The 16834-nt window shown below is 31.7% G+C and overlaps 1 pseudogene; it reads left to right on the top strand.

Moving 5' to 3' along the window:
* Positions 1-15515, top strand: part of LOC139890707 (E3 ubiquitin-protein ligase AIP2-like) — a 45290-nt pseudogene extending 29775 nt beyond the window's left edge.
* The last annotated feature ends 1319 nt before the right edge of the window (positions 15516-16834 follow it).

Genomic DNA, 16834 nt, shown 5'->3' with positions numbered 1-16834 from the left:
GATGAAGATTCACCCCTTTCAGTCTGCAAAACACATCAAACACAAATTTTGTGCATCCAAATATGCATTAGTGTCAGCAAAATCATCAATCAAAATAATTACAATGACATTATTATTTTATATCAAACTTAAGCTCATTTTCACATTTTTATCAAATCTACACTTTTTCAAATAAGCATATACGAAAATTTTCGCCAAGTTCATAAGCATTCAACTCAAATAACATGTCAAAATAATCATTACTAGCAAATAAACAAGTCTCAAATGGCATTATCTTTCAAAAATCAAGTTCATGAATTTTGGACTTGAAAAAGTCCACTTTAATTCTCAAAATCATGTTTAGGCTCAAAGTTTGGATCATTTAACTACCTAGACATGTTACACTACTCAATTTAGCAACAATTCATGACAAAAATCGGCCATAACCTGTTTATATCAAAAAGCCCCAAATTGCTCAAGAACACAAACCCTAGATTCTAAAGATTTTGAAGTTTTTGGCTTCAAATCATGTTAACAAGCATCAATCTAGGTTATACATGCATAATATACTAACAATTTAACACTAATTACACTAAAAATTAACAAAATTCAAATTATGAAAATATGCTCAAGAACACACTAAAATTCGGATTTAAAGGTGATTTGGGGTGTAATTGTACCTGTTTTCTTGAGTAGTTCCTAGATATCATCCTTCTCAACATGATTGTAGTGAAAAATTTGAAGATTAACGGTGAAAAATTGAGTTTTTGGGATGATTTTTGTGGGTTGTTTCGGGTTTTTTTCGAAGTGCAGTATGTGTGTGTGTGTTATTCTGTTCGTGCAGCTGGTTATATTTTTTTTCTGTAATTTTGTCCCTCCGCGAGTCGCGGAGGTTTTCACTTAAAACTCCGCGAGTCGCGGAGTTATTTTTTTTTTTTTTTTTTTTTTTTTTTTTTTTTTTTTTTTTTTTTTTTTTTTTTTTATAATCTTTAACTTATAAAACAATTAAGAAATTAATTTTAAAATTTTGTTTCCCTTGTTATTTAGGACGAGGTCGTTTCGGATCGATGTCCTAGTCCGTCCCTCGACAAAATTTTAAAATTTGTCTCTTTGTAGCGATTGTTTTAAAAGCTAAGATTTTTGGGTTTTTTAATGTTTTTGTATACTTTAAATCAATAAGATTAAAAATAATGATAATAAAAGTTCTCGTCCCTCCCTCGGGTAAAGCAATTTCGGTTCAAAGACCTAGTCTTCAACTTACGACGAATTTTAAAAATCATATTTTTAACTTAATGAGATAAAGTAAATTTTTGTTTTTTAATTCACACAACTTAAATATAAAATTCAAAATTAAAAAAAAAATTAAAAATTAAAAATTCACACCAAACTTAAAATTTGAAATGCATAAAATTAAAATTCATATTTTAAAAATTAAAAATTCACACCAAACTTAATTTAAAAATTTATATTATAAATTCACACCAAACTTATATTAATTTTTCAAATATTTACAATTTTAAAAATATTGTTTTTACAAAGTTTACAATATTAATTTAAGATTTAAATATTAAGATTAAAAACATGGTAAAAATAAATTAAAAATCTTTTTGTCTTTTTATCCCACTTTAATCAGTCAAATATTATCAAAAATATGCGCCCCTCTTTTCGGTAAAGTAATTTCGGTTCCAAGACCTAATTTAACTCATGACGAATTTTTTAAATATTTTGGTTTGATTGATTAAAGATATTTATACCTTAAGAATAAACGTTAAATTTCGCAGTGATGTAATAAATTTTTGAATGATATCAATAATTTCGGTCGCCAAACCTAATTTTATTCAATACCAATTTAATACTTTTTAGCGAACAAATTAGCGTTTATTATCAAAAGGTTAAAAATAAAAATAAAAATAAAAACTGTACAGACATACCTGTGAAATAGATTTCTTAGTTATATGATCTATTATATTCATAAGATAGTCGGTTTAATTGGTCTTCCATGGCTGCATAGGCGTAACCTCGAGCATTCATTGTCTTTTCTTCTAAACATATGAACGGTCCGTCTCTGCATAAAGTAACAAATTCGGTATTTGAATAGGTTTGATTATTTGAACATTTACCTCCATGTGACCATTTTCCGCATTTGTGACATTTTTCTAGGTGTCGTGCTCTTCTTTTCGCTGCGGATTTTGATTTTCCTTTACCAAATTGTAACTTATTATCTTCGCATCTGGATCCTTTTCTAACTCCGTCCATTCTTTCTCTGATTACTGATACTAATTCACTCGGTAGTATATCATTATTTCTTTTAGTGATCAAAGCGTGTAGCATTAGACCATGGTTTAGTTCACAGGCAGTCTTCATTTCGTAAAAACCTAAAAAAAATAAAAATTCAGAATGGGGGGAGAAGACTAGTTCTTTAGGGTCTGCTAGGGAAAGACCATACGTGTTCCATTTTTGAGAACTACACGAAAACAGACAATCTAACTCTAACAGAAATACATATTATCCTTTAAAGACTTGATTCTCCCCACACTTAGTTAGCTGTGGTGTCGAAATTGTGATTAACTTCGTTGTCGACTTCCATCGGACCATGTATGTAATGTTTAACTCTGTGACCATTAACTTTAAATTCAATCCCATTTGAATTTATCAATTCTATCGTTCCGTATGGGAAAACTCTTTTGACTATGAATGGTCCAGACCATCTTGATTTCAATTTTCCAGGAAATAGCTTGAATCGTGAATTGAAAAGAAGAACTCTGTCTCCTTCTTTAAATTCTTTTGAACTTCTGATTCTTTTATCATGCCATTTCTTCGTTCTTTCTTTATAGATTAACGAATTATCGTATGCTTCATGTCTTAATTCTTCTAATTCGTTTAGTTGACTTAATCGTAGACGTCCGGCTTCATGTAAATCAAGATTACATGTCTTCAAAGCCCAAAATGCTTTGTGTTCAATTTCTACTGGAAGATGACATGCTTTTCCATACACAAGTCTAAAAGGTGTGGTTCCAATTGGAGTTTTGTAGGCTGTTCTAAAAGCCCAGAGTGCATCCTCCAATTTAATGGACCATTCCTTCGGATTTGATCCTACGGTTTTCTCTAGAATACGTTTTAAAGCTCGGTTGGTATTTTCAACTTGTCCACTTGTTTGTGGATGATATGCGGTGGAGATTTTATGAGTTACTCCATATCTTTTAAGAACTTTCTCAAGTTGATTATTACAAAAATGAGTACCCCGATCACTTATTAAAGCTTTCGGTGTTCCAAACCTTGCAAAAAGACGTTTTAAAAAGTTAACTACAACTCGTGCATCGTTAGTTGGGAGAGCTTGTGCTTCCGCCCATTTAGATACATAATCAATGGCTACGAGTATATATAGATTATTTTGAGATTTTGGAAATGGACCCATAAAGTCAATACCCCAAATGTCAAATACTTCACATACTTGGATGACATTTTGTGGCATTTCATCACGTTGACTTATTTTTCCGGCCCTTTGACATGCATCACAGGATTTGCAAAGAAGGTGTGCGTCTTTGTAAATTGTAGGCCAATAGAATCCAGCTTCATAAACTTTTCTTGCTGTTAGTTGAGGCCCATAATGCCCTCCTGTTGGTCCTGTGTGACAATGGTTTAAAATTTTACTAGCTTCATCTCCAAATACACATCGGCGTATTATTCCATCGGGACAACTTTTAAACAGATGTGGATCTTCCCAGAAATAGTGTTTTATATCACTGAAGAATTTCTTTCGTCTTTGGTACGATAATCCTTTTTCAAGGAATCCACAAACTAAGTAGTTTGCATAGTCTGCAAACCATGGGATTTCTTTATAATCTATCTTCAATAGATATTCATCAGGAAAGTTGTCTTGTATGGCCGATTCATTTAGAACTTCTAATTCGGGATTTTCAAGACGAGAAAGATGATCAGCGGCGAGATTTTCTGCTCCTTTTTTATCTCGGATTTCAATATCAAACTCTTGTAAGAGTAAGATCCAACGGATTAATCTTGGTTTAGCATCTTGTTTTGAAAATAGGTATCTAAGAGCAGAATGGTCGGTATAGACCACCGTTTTTGCTAGAACGAGATATGATCGAAATTTATCAAAAGCAAAGACAATAGCAAGGAGTTCTTTTTCAGTAGTTGTATAGTTCGTTTGTGCTCCTTGTAATGTCTTACTAGCATAATATATAGGTTGAAATCGTTTTTCAATCCTTTGTCCTAAAACGGCTCCCATTGCAAAATCACTTGCATCGCACATTAGTTCAAATGGTAGATTCCAATTTGGTGTTATCATGATCGGTGCATTAGTGAGTTTCTCTTTAAGAATATTAAAAGATTTGATACATTCATCTGAAAAGATGAATGGCGCATCCTTTTCTAGGAGTTTATTCATAGGAGTGGCAATTTTAGAAAAATCTTTTATGAAACGTCGGTAAAAACCGGCATGCCCTAGAAAACTCCTAACTCCTCTAACATTGGTGGGATGTGGAAGTTTAGCAATTACATCTACTTTAGCTCTATCCACTTCAATTCCTTCTTTTGAAATTTTATGTCCAAGAACGATGCCTTCTTTAACCATGAAATGGCATTTCTCCCAATTAAGTACTAGATTTGATTTTTCGCATCTAATTAGCATTCGTTCTAGATTAACTAGACATGATTTAAATGTATCACCGAAGACTGAAAAGTCATCCATGAATACTTCCATGCATTCTTCTATCATGTCGTGAAAAATTGCCATCATACACCTTTGAAAGGTTGCAGGGGCGTTGCAAAGTCCAAATGGCATGCGTTTGTAAGCAAAAGTACCATAAGGGCACGTGAATGTGGTTTTCTCTTGATCTTCGGGTGCTATTGGAATTTGAAAATATCCGGAAAATCCATCTAGAAAACAATAGTAACTATTTCCGGCTAATCTTTCCAACATTTGATCTATGAAAGGTAAGGGAAAGTGATCTTTTCTGGTGGCGTCATTTAATTTTCTATAATCAATACATACACGCCATCCTGTTACAGTCCTAGTAGGAATAAGCTCATTTTTCTCATTTGTAATGACAGTCATGCCACCCTTCTTAGGTACGCATTGAACTGGGCTTACCCATGGACTATCAGAAATTGGATATATCAAACCTGCATCTAGCAGTTTAATAATCTCTTTCTTAACTACATCTTGCATATTAGGATTTAGTCTTCGTTGGCGTTGCACATACGTTTTATGACCTTCTTCCATAAGGATTTTATGTGTGCAATACGAAGGACTTATTCCTTTAATATCATGAATCTTCCATGCAATGGCTGGTTTATGAGCTTTCAACACAGAAATGAGTTGTGATTTCTCATTTTCAGTAAGAGAAGACGATATTATTACAGGTAATTCAGATTCACCATGTAAATAAGCGTATTCCAAATGGTTTGGAAGTGGCTTTAATTCTAATTTCGGAGGTTCTTCTATCGATGATTTATATCGATATCTGTCTTCTTCTTTTAGCATTTGAATTTCTTCTGTTGTTGGTTCATATCCATTAGCTATAAGTGTAGCTAACATTTCAGCTTCATCAATTGGTTCATTGCCTTCTCCTAAAGAACATTCTCCTGTTCCTTGTAATTCTGGAAATTCTTCTAATAATTCTGCATGTGCATCTATAGTTTTAATATAATAACATGTATCATCTGCAGATTGTGGTTGTTGCATTGCTCTATCCACTGAAAAGGTAACACTCTCATCCTCTATACTTAGGGTCAGTTTCTTACCGAACACGTCTATCATTGCTTTAGCCGTGTTTAAGAATGGTCTTCCTAATATGAGAGGAACTTGAGAATCTTCTTCCATGTCCAAAACAACAAAATCTACTGGAAATACTAAAGTACCAACTTTAACTAGCATGTTCTCCATTATCCCTCTAGGATATTTTATTGATCTATCGGCTAGTTGTATGCTTATTCTGGTTGGTTTCAATTCTCCAAGGTCTAGTTTAGCGTATAGTGAATACGGCATTAGATTTATACTAGCACCTAAATCTGCTAATGCTTCTATTGAACTAAGACTACCCAGAAAACATGGAATTGTGAAACTTCCTGGATCAGATAGTTTTTCTGGTATCTTATTCAACAGCACTGCTGAACAATTAGCATTCATAGTAACAGCCGAGAGTTCTTCCATTTTCTTTCTATTCGTGATTAGATCTTTCAAGAATTTAGCATACCTTGGCATTCCTGAAATTACATCAATGAAAGGAAGATTTACATTTATCTGTTTAAACATATCCAAGAATTTGGATTGCTCGGCTTCAAGTTTTTCTTTCTTCATTTTACTTGGATAAGGAAGTGGTGGTTGATATGGTTTAACATAAGGTTTATCCTTAACTGTGTTATCTTCATTAACCTTTTCAACTACCGGTTCTTTTTCCTTATCCTGATCAGGTTGTGGTTCTTGTGTAGTAGGAATAGTTTCATCAGAAGTTACAGGTATTTCAGGTGGTTTAAGTGTTGTACCACTTCTTGTGGTAATAGCTTTAGCTGTTTCATTCCGGGGGTTAGCGTTTGTATCGCTAGGTAGACTTCCCGGTTTTCTTTCACCTATTAACCTTGCTAGGTTACTTACTTCTTGTTCCAGATTTTGAATAGAAGCTTGTTGATTTCTAAATGCTTGAGCATTTTGTTCATTGGTTTGTTTTTGAGATGTGAAAAACTGCGTTTGAGTTTCAACTAGCTTTGTCATCATATCTTCTAAATTTGGCTTTTTATCTTCGGTTTGTTGTGGTGGTTTGTTTTGAAAATTCGGTCTTTGCTGATTGTAAGTATTATTGGATACTTGTTGATTGCTAGGACCTTGTTGGTTGTTGTATGGAATATTTCGGTTATAATTCTGGTTTTGGTTGTAAATCGGTCTTGGCGGTTGATAATTATTCTGATAATTATTTCCAGGCCTTTGGTTTATGTATGAAATATTCTCTCTTTGTTCCATTGTTAATTCAATATTGAGACAATCTTTTGTCAAATGTGGTCCTCCACACTGCTCACAACTAATTCGTATAGTATGAATATCTTTAGTCATCTTTTCCATTCGTCTCTCCACAGCATCTATCTTTGCTGAAATGGAATCTAAGTCATGGCTAGAATCGGCTCTAGCTGCTTTAGATGATCTAATGATATCTTTTTCTTGGTGCCACTCATGTGAGTGGGAAGCAGTATTATCAATAATTTTGTAAGCATCAGTTTCGGTTTTCTTCATAATAGAACCACCAGCTGCTATATCTATGTCTTTTCTTGTAGTGATGTCGCATCCTCGGTAGAATATTTGTACTATTTGACAGGTGTCTAAACCATGTTGCGGACATCCTCTTAACAACTTTCCATATCTTGTCCACGCCTCATATAGAGTTTCATTTGGCTTCTGTGTGAACGTAACAATTTCTGCTTGAAGTCTTACGGCTTTTGATGCAGGAAAGAATTGTTTAAGAAATTTATCAATTAAAACGTCCCATGTATCGATCGCCCCTTCAGGTAACGATTCCAACCAATCTTTGGCTTCTCCCTTTAAAGTCCAGGGAAATAACATGAGATATATCTGTTCATCCTCCACTTCTCGTATTTTAAATAGTGTGCAGATCCTATTAAAGGTACGTAGATGTTCATTTGGATCTTCCTTCGGCGCACCACTAAATTGGCATTGATTAGTCACCATGTGTAGAATTTGTCCTTTGATTTCATAATCTGGCGCATTAATGTCTGGATGAGTAATTGCGTGACCTTGGCCAGTGCGTTTAGCTCTCATTCGGTCTTCCATACTTAAAGGTTCCAGATTCTCCATAATTGAATTTGTTGACTCGGTATCACTAGATGATTCTGATTTAATAGTTCGTTCCTCAACAATCTCTGTTTGAATGATTGGTGGTTCCGGAGGAAAGTTTAATGGTTCAGGATCTATGAACCGTTCCTGAATATTTTCTGGATTCTCAATTGTGAGGTTTGTTTCAAAAACTGGATTATCGGAAATTTGAACTGAAGTACTTGGTCGACTGGATGACGATTCTAAAGAAAAATCAACGGCGGTTATATTTGTTAAACGATGTCTTGATCGAGTTACAGGTGGTGAACGTACAAAAGATGATGAACGTCTTGCTCGGTGCATTCACAGAATATCCTATTAGTTTTAAAAAGGAAAGAAAAATTATAATAAGTTATCCAATTAATAGACTTTTCTGATTTTGCCCACGTTTCGAATAGCCAAAAGATGCAGCAGAGGGGCAGGATTCGTTTGGTCTCAATATAATTGAGGACTGTTTGGCTCCAATAACCCGGTCCACGTACAAATCCAACTATTACTACGAACCAGAAAATTTTGATGTCTATTAATTTAACCACTTAAAATAAATTTTCGTAATTTTATGAAATTTAGATAAGAAGTAGAAAAAATTCTAAGTCCTAAAAACTAGAATAGCGAGAAATAAGAGAGAAAAAGAGTTCGTCGAAAAATGTCGAAAAAGAAAAATGGTTGAAAAATAAAAGGTGACGGAAAAATAAAAGAAACTTATAAAAACTTAAAAATACTTAACTAATTTAACCTTATTACTACAACTAACTTAAAATTATAATCGCAAATTGAAATTACTAATTGGAATGATAATTGGTACATAGTAAAAGGTGTCTAAAAATATTAAAGCTTACAAGGAAAAACTAAATCCCAAATGGAAATAACTTAAAAAGAAACTAAAACTTAAAAAGGCGTCGCAAAATTCTAAAGCACCTAAATCTTAGTCTAAAGAAAAAGCACTTAAGGAATTCTACGGCAAAGCCTAAAAATCTAGGAGTAAAAATAACTATAGCTAAAACTAAGTTTAAAATTAAATATGAGCTAAAAATACAAATTTTACGCTACAACGATTAAAAAGGTACAAAATATCAAAATATATAAAAAGTTGTAAAAAGTACAATTTTTATAAAAAATATTATTTTTATATTATTTATTTAATAAAAACTACTAATTTTACAATTTTAATAAAAACTTATTAAAACTAAATACATAAATATAAAGTAAAAAGTAAAAAAACTAAAATTAATATTAATAATAATAATAATAAAGTTAAATAATAATAATAATAATTAAAACCCCGTAATCAATGCGAAATTAGGGTTTTGTCCGTGTGTCAGAGGCCCTCCGCGAGTTGCGGTGAATAAAGAGGAAAACCCCGCGAGTCGCGGGGTTCAGAAAAACAGTTGACAGGTTTCACTTTTTACGCGTTTTCTTTATTTTTTTTTTTTTTTATTATTTTCTTTTTTTCTGTTTTTAGTTTAAATAAACGATTTTTAATAAAATTTATATTTTTATAAATTAAAATAAAGATAAAGAAACTTATAAAACTTAAATATTTAACAAAATCCTAAAAATACTTATATTTTTGTTTTTCTTTTTATATTTTTCAATAATTAAAACGTATTTTTACAAAAACGAATTTTAATAAAATTAAACTAAAAAAAATCTTTTTTTTTTTTTATATTATTAGCGTTGCGCTTCCGGCTTTTAAAATGAGTTCCCCGGCAGCGGCGCCAAAAATTACTTGATGTCGAACGAGGTGTATATAAAATAGTTATTATTTTACTAGAAAATACTATTAAATACGATACAATTTTACACAAGATATTTATTTATTTATAGAATGGATATACTTAAACCTTGCTACAACACTTATAGGCAGTGTACCTAATCGTACAGTAGTGTAGTTTTTAGTAAGTCCGGTTCGTTCCACAGGGAAATCTTTAAACAAAGCTCAACGCTATATTAGTTTACTTTTATAAAAATACAAATATATATATAAGTAATATTATTATTATAAAGGGGGGTTTTTACCGTTTAATGACCGGTTTGTCGATTTTAAAACTTTAGTCGCAGTTAAAACCTAATGTAAAATATAAAATAAATACAAGACTTTAAATTAAAGCGTAAAGTAAATAACGATAATGAAATTGCGAATAATAAAAATGCGATAAAAATTAAATTGCGATAATTAAAAAGTACGATAATTAAAAGTGCGATAAAATGAAATAACAATAAATAAAAGTGCGATAATTAGAAGTGCAATTAAATATAAAATAAAGGAAATAAAATATGAAATAAAAGAATTATGCTTATTTAAACTTCCGTAATCATGATGTTTGACGTGTTGATTTTAGTTTTATGCCCATGGGTTAATTGTCCTTTGTCCTGGATTATTCAATATGTCCGTCTGGTTTTTGTCCATAACAGTCCATCAGTCATAAATATAAATTGCAAGTGTCCTTGTCAAATTATTATTATACCCGAAGATAAATATTCCAACTAATTGGGGATTCGAATTGTAACAAGGTTTTAATACTTTGTTTAATGAATACACCAGGTTATCGACTGCGTGTAAACCAAGGTTTTACTACTTTGTTAACAATTACACCAATTACCCTTGAATGTAATTTCACCCCTGTTTTAATTATTCTAGTGGCTATTAATCCATTCCCGTGTCCGGTTAAATGAACGATTATTCGTACATATAAATACCCCGCCCATCGTGTCCGATCGAGTGTATATGGTAATTTATAGGGACGCCCAATTGTAAATCTTTATATTAACATTAACAAACTTTCATTTAGTTAAACAAATATAAAGCCCATTAATAGCCCATAGCCTAGTTTCCACAAGTGTCGTTCTTTTGTCCAAACCCCAATTATGGTACAAAGCCCAATTACCCAATTTTAGTAATTAGCCCAACATCATGATTACTTCGTTTTAAACAAGCATAATAATAACTTAGCTACGAGACATTAATATAAAAAGGTTGAACATAACTTACAATGATTAAAAATAGCGTAGCGTTACACGGACAGAATTTCGACTTACACCCTTACAACATTTGCTAACATACCCTTCTTATTAGAATTATAATTAAAATTAAAATATAAATTATAAATATAAATATATTACGTATATATTGAGAGAGATTGAGAAAATAAGATGTTTAATTCGATCAGAATTCGGTTTGCTTTATAGCCAGATTTGGAATTTGGGGCTCCGCGACTCGCGGCAAAAAGCCCTTCAAACTCCGCGAGTCGCGGAGAGGCATTTTCATTTTACACCCTTGGAGTTTCCTGCTGCCGACGGTTTTAAATATATATATATAATATATATATAATTAATATAATTAATTATATATTATATTATATTTATATACATAGTTAACTTGTAATTTTTAGTCCGTTGCGTCGAGCGTTAAGAGTTGACTCTGGTCCCGGTTCCGGATTTTCGAACGTCCTCGCGTACAATTTAATATCTTGTACTTTGCGTTTTGAATCTTGTACTCTTGTGATTTCGAGACGTTTCTTATCAATAATTGGAACCTTTTTGATTGTCTTTTGTTCTTTTGAGCTTTTTGGTCGTTTGCGTCTTCAATTCGTCAAATCTGTCTTTTGTCTTCACCTTTTATTATTTAAACGAATATCACTTGTAAATAGAACAATTGCAACTAAAAGCTTGTCTTTCTTGAGGAATAATGCTATGAAATATATGTTCGTTTTTAGCATTATCATATATATATATATATATATATATGATTTAGGGGAACTAATATAATAAAGCAGAAACAACTCGATTTAATATCTTCTCTTGGATCTGACATCAAGTTAACTTCTAGTGTATCGACATGGAAGAATCGAATCAAGAATGAAGCTAAGAGATTAAATTTAAAACTGGATAGTGACCTACAACCGACTTCGTTCTGTATTGAGATTAATATTCCAAATTGGAGTAGACAAGAAAATAATGGATGAAACTGACTGCTAATAGATACATGGATTTGTTCAAGTGATTGGATTGTGATTGGGACGAGCTTAGAGACAGAAACACAAATCAAATACAGTTAGATAACGATATGAAACAGATTTTGGACTCTACTTCTTATTTATCTGTATTTTATCATATATATATATATATATATATATATATATATATATATATATATATATATATATATATATATATACATATATCTGCATTCTGTAAATATGTATGTATTTATATATAATCTGCATATCGATTTTCATATACCTGTATTTATATCCGAAGTTGTATATCTATTATATCTATTTATTTATTTTTATAGCTTATAAATTAATCTTATTAATAAATATAAATATGATAATAATACTCTTAATATTATAAATAATAGTAATACAAATGTAATAGTAATAATAATAATATTATTACTAATGATAATGATGATAATTACTATAAAATATATAACACTAATATTATTAATAACAATAATACTAATTATAATCATACTAATATTATTGATAATAACAATAATACTAATAATAATATCTCAATTTATATATATATCAACTTTCCTATCTATATATTATCTATTGCTAATAATAATATATCTAACACTGATTTTAATAATGATAATAAAAATATTAATAATATTAATGGTACTAGTATTATTATCAGTTATAATAATATTAATTTCATTGATAATAATAATATTGACAATAATAATATAACAACTTATACTTATCAAATTATATATATATATATATATATATATATATATATATATATATATATATATATATATATATATATTTTGTATTAAAAATAATAATATTAATTATACAAATTTTAATATTGATAAAAGTAATGATAATAATATTAATATAACAATTATTTTAAATCTTGCATTTAAATGTAATATTATTTTATATAACGATATTTACTGAATTATATATATATATATATATATATATATATCATTTATAGATTCATAATAACATATATTTATATATTTACATATTTATTTACACATAATTGTTCGTGAACCGTCGAGCATAGTCGAAGGGTAATTGATTACATGAATATAATTTCAAAATTTTCGAGACTCAACATTACAGACTTTGCTTATCTTGTCGAATTCATATAAAGATCAAGTTTAAATTTGGTCGGAAATTTCCGGGTCGTCACAAAATGCAGAAGTGGTAAAATGGGTGGGTAGCAGTTGATTAGTAAAGGGTCAAAATTGTTGATTCTGACACTTTTTATCAAAAAAATTCTACTGTCTTTTATAAATAGTCTATTTCTTCGATGCATTATGAATGTGCTTTGGGTATCTTTCAACCCGGGCAACATTTGACCTATTCCCCTAAAGCTAGCCTTCTTTTTGGGTATTTACCCGTGAGAGAATAAAACACAACCTCGATCTGCCCATTTGTTACCATAACAGAAATTTTTTCCCCCTCTAGGATCTTGCTATATGTATAGTAGACATTGTTACTTTCACATTTTAGAGGTGACATGAAATTACATCAACCGTCTTTATCTCAAGCAAATTACACCGACTGTCCCTCCCTTATTGATTGGTAGTGCACGGTGGTCGCCCCTCTGTTTTAACGACATTACACCAATCATCATTATCTATTAGAAATTAGATCGTCCCCGACTTACTTAAAAGTGTACGTTGATGGTCCCTGACATAATCAAAATGTGTGTTACTAAGAGGGACGGGCAACGCGCATTTTATGTAAATTAGGGTGCATCAACCTACTATTAGGGTTAAGTCAAGATGATTGGTGTAATTAAGGACAATTGGTGCAATTTCATGTAAGCGAGAAAGACTTTCGTTGTAATTTTCTAAAGATAAGGACAGGTAGTGTAATTTCATATAAACCACAATAGTATAATTTACTCTTATCATAATTTATTGCAGGATATCTGTTTGAAGGGCATCTAACTGTGGACCAAGAGCCTCCACCACCTCACTGGCTGGTTCAATCCAATATGATGTCAGCCCTTGCTGCTATTATGTCTCAAGCTCAAACATCTCAAGACGGCACATCAGATGGATCCAATAATTTACCGCAAGAGCTGTTGGATAGAATTCATGAGCTTATTCCAAACATATCAGACGAGTCCAACACTCTACCTCAAGAGATGATCGACAGACTTGTGGCAATGGTAATTTACTCCTACTAATATGCATTTCTTCTTATATCATTGTAGATTTTTAGATGTTGATGGGTGACTCAAGTAGGGGTGTGTGGGTTAGTAGGTAATGTCTCAGAATAGGGTTTCTGTTTAGAACGGGTAATTCGATATGAGTTGAAGGGGTCAGGCTGACTTGAACACTTTAGGTTCAAAAATGTTCTATGGGTAATTAATGTCAAATATGATCACAAAATATATATTATTTTGATTTTGATGGTAGTCTATTTCTGTGTGGAATGATTCAGTTGTTGTTATGCATCAAAAATACAGTTTGGGCTGACTCATTTGATATGTTAGAGATAAAACATAACCGAAACTATTCACAGTGTTGCAGAAATCATCCAACTTGGTCGATAACTTTGGGACTTGTCGGTTTCAAATGGCTAGCGAGTTCACCGGCCCAGACTCGGCCAATCGGTCAACGGACGAAAAATTGGTTAAAAAATCAGAAAATTGGGGAAAACTCGGTCAACTAAAAGTTGCGATTTTTATTTGAAATTGACTTTTAACCCCTTGTACTTACCAAACTAACCCTTTACTCGATTTGAATTTACACTTTTAACCCTCTATTTTAATTTATTTAATGAAATTTTATACTGTACCATATATTTATAAACTTATTAATTATATACGGAGTATCTAAAAGTCAACGTTTGTCAACATCTGAGTTCTACCCCAAGAACTATCTGAGTTGCCGAGAACTCCTTCAAAAGTCTCTGCCGAATTCTGCCCAAGAAGCGATTTCTTCAATGTTGGCTATTCATTTGTATGTAAATGGGTTGAAATTTCCACCTTCAAACTAGTCATGATATGAGCTAGAAGATGTAATCTTTTATGAAAATTAGGAGTTTATATTATATCCATGACTTCTGATACTATACATCAATATTAATATGCAGTTCCCAGAGGGGGATTCGGCCCCAAAAGCACCACCAACAAGTAAAGAAGTTGTTGCAAAGCTTCCAGTTATCATTATTACATATGAGATTTTGGCTAAACTAGGGGCGGATGCCGAATGTGCCATCTGTAAGGAGAATTTGGCAGTAAACGATAGTATGCAAGAGATGCCATGCAAGCATACATTTCATCCTCATTGTCTCAAACCATGGCTGGTAATTAGTTGCTTCCTTTTGAACCATAACGAAAGTCTTTGGTGTTGGATATATTTAAATAGTTTTTATTTTGAAACGGTTTTCACAAATGCTTTTTTACAACTCATCATTACTGTTGATCCTCTAATATGGCTTATCTAACGTTGCATTATAATAATAAGTTTTAAAACACACTTCCAAACACCTTTGGAGACATTCAGACTACGGTTTCTAAATTTAGAAATAAATGTGGGTTCTGAGCCTTTTCTTTTATGCAGGATGAGCATAATTCGTGTCCAATTTGTCGGCATGAATTGCGGACAGATGATCACGAGTATGAAAGTCGCAAAGAGCGAGAGAAAGAAGCTGAAGAAGAGAGGAAAGGAGCTGTTAACGCAGTTCGAGAGGGTGAATATATGTATGTGTAAATTGGGAGAACTATATTTTGTGATTTATTCATATGACATCATGTTACTTTTTACATCTTCAAATTATAATTTATAAATTGTATTGTGTACCAGCTCGTTGCTGGTTGATGAAGTTCAAGGTTTATATTTCAGTTACAGTTGATTGTTTTGTTTGGTTGATAGAAAAATTATTATGGCCAGTTAACTATGCATCCTCATCCTCAATCCTAGTATCACCTTGGTTACGATGTTTAGTTTTGTCAGTAGAAACAAATAATTTGCCTGTTTTTGTAATAATGATGTTCAAGTGGATTGATAAATTTAAAAGGTGACTGAATGTGAGCAATTTCTCGAGTTTTTGATGCATTCAGATTTTAAATGCTTATTAGCCTACAACTGCAGTGTTTGCATGCATGCCAATACCATACACATATAAACCCTTGCATGTGCACATTAACTACGACCATACAGTGGAGATATGTTTTGTTATGACTATGGTTCTTGTTATTTACTACTCCGTATTATTACTTATTACTATTACTGTTTTACTATTACCAGAAAAGTTGTAATTCGGAAATCAGTAAATGTGTACTGGTGCAATAATTGTTTTAATTAGTTGTGGAGTTGTGATTTACTATAAATATAAGTATAATCAACACGTTCGAAGAGTGTAGAATGTACGTTCGTGAAAAACTAACTCGATTTGTCGTGTAAATAGTGGATGTCAAGAGACGCAGCCCCTTATGGGGTTTTAAGGGCAGTGCCCCAAACTGTATATGTCAAACAACTATTCCTGCCAAATATGAACTGATCCTTCACACCAAAATACCAACTGGTATTTCTTGCCAAATTAAAGAGTTAGCACCCCTTTGTATTCCAATGGAAACTATTTTTTTCACTAGAAAAAAAAAACATGAGGATGCGTTTGTACTAAAACATAGAACACATACCAAGTCTATTCAAATTTTGTAATCTTTTTTTTTTTTCTAAAAACAAAATATCATCCTAATTTTATCATAGTTAAGATTTCGTGAACTCGATGATTGATAAAGTCGAAATATTTAACTGAGAAAATGTGACACAATTCATAATCCAAACTAGATTATCTGTTTTTATGCAATGTTTTTTTAAGGGCAAAATTACACATCCAATGCAAATTTATCTATGAATATATAAATTCATACTACGAGGCTTGAACCTCCTAACCTCTCAATTAAAATTGAAGGGGATCTTCACATACCGCTAGACTATAAGCTCTTTAGTTCATACACTATTTTTTAACAATGCGTTCATCATGGGCGCTATGAAGCGTATGTGGTTGAAACATGGACACAAAATGG

Source organism: Rutidosis leptorrhynchoides, chromosome 2 (genome assembly GCF_046630445.1).
Source record: "Rutidosis leptorrhynchoides isolate AG116_Rl617_1_P2 chromosome 2, CSIRO_AGI_Rlap_v1, whole genome shotgun sequence".
NCBI classification, from domain to species: domain Eukaryota; kingdom Viridiplantae; phylum Streptophyta; class Magnoliopsida; order Asterales; family Asteraceae; genus Rutidosis; species Rutidosis leptorrhynchoides.
This window is presented reverse-complemented; position numbering and strand designations above follow the sequence as displayed.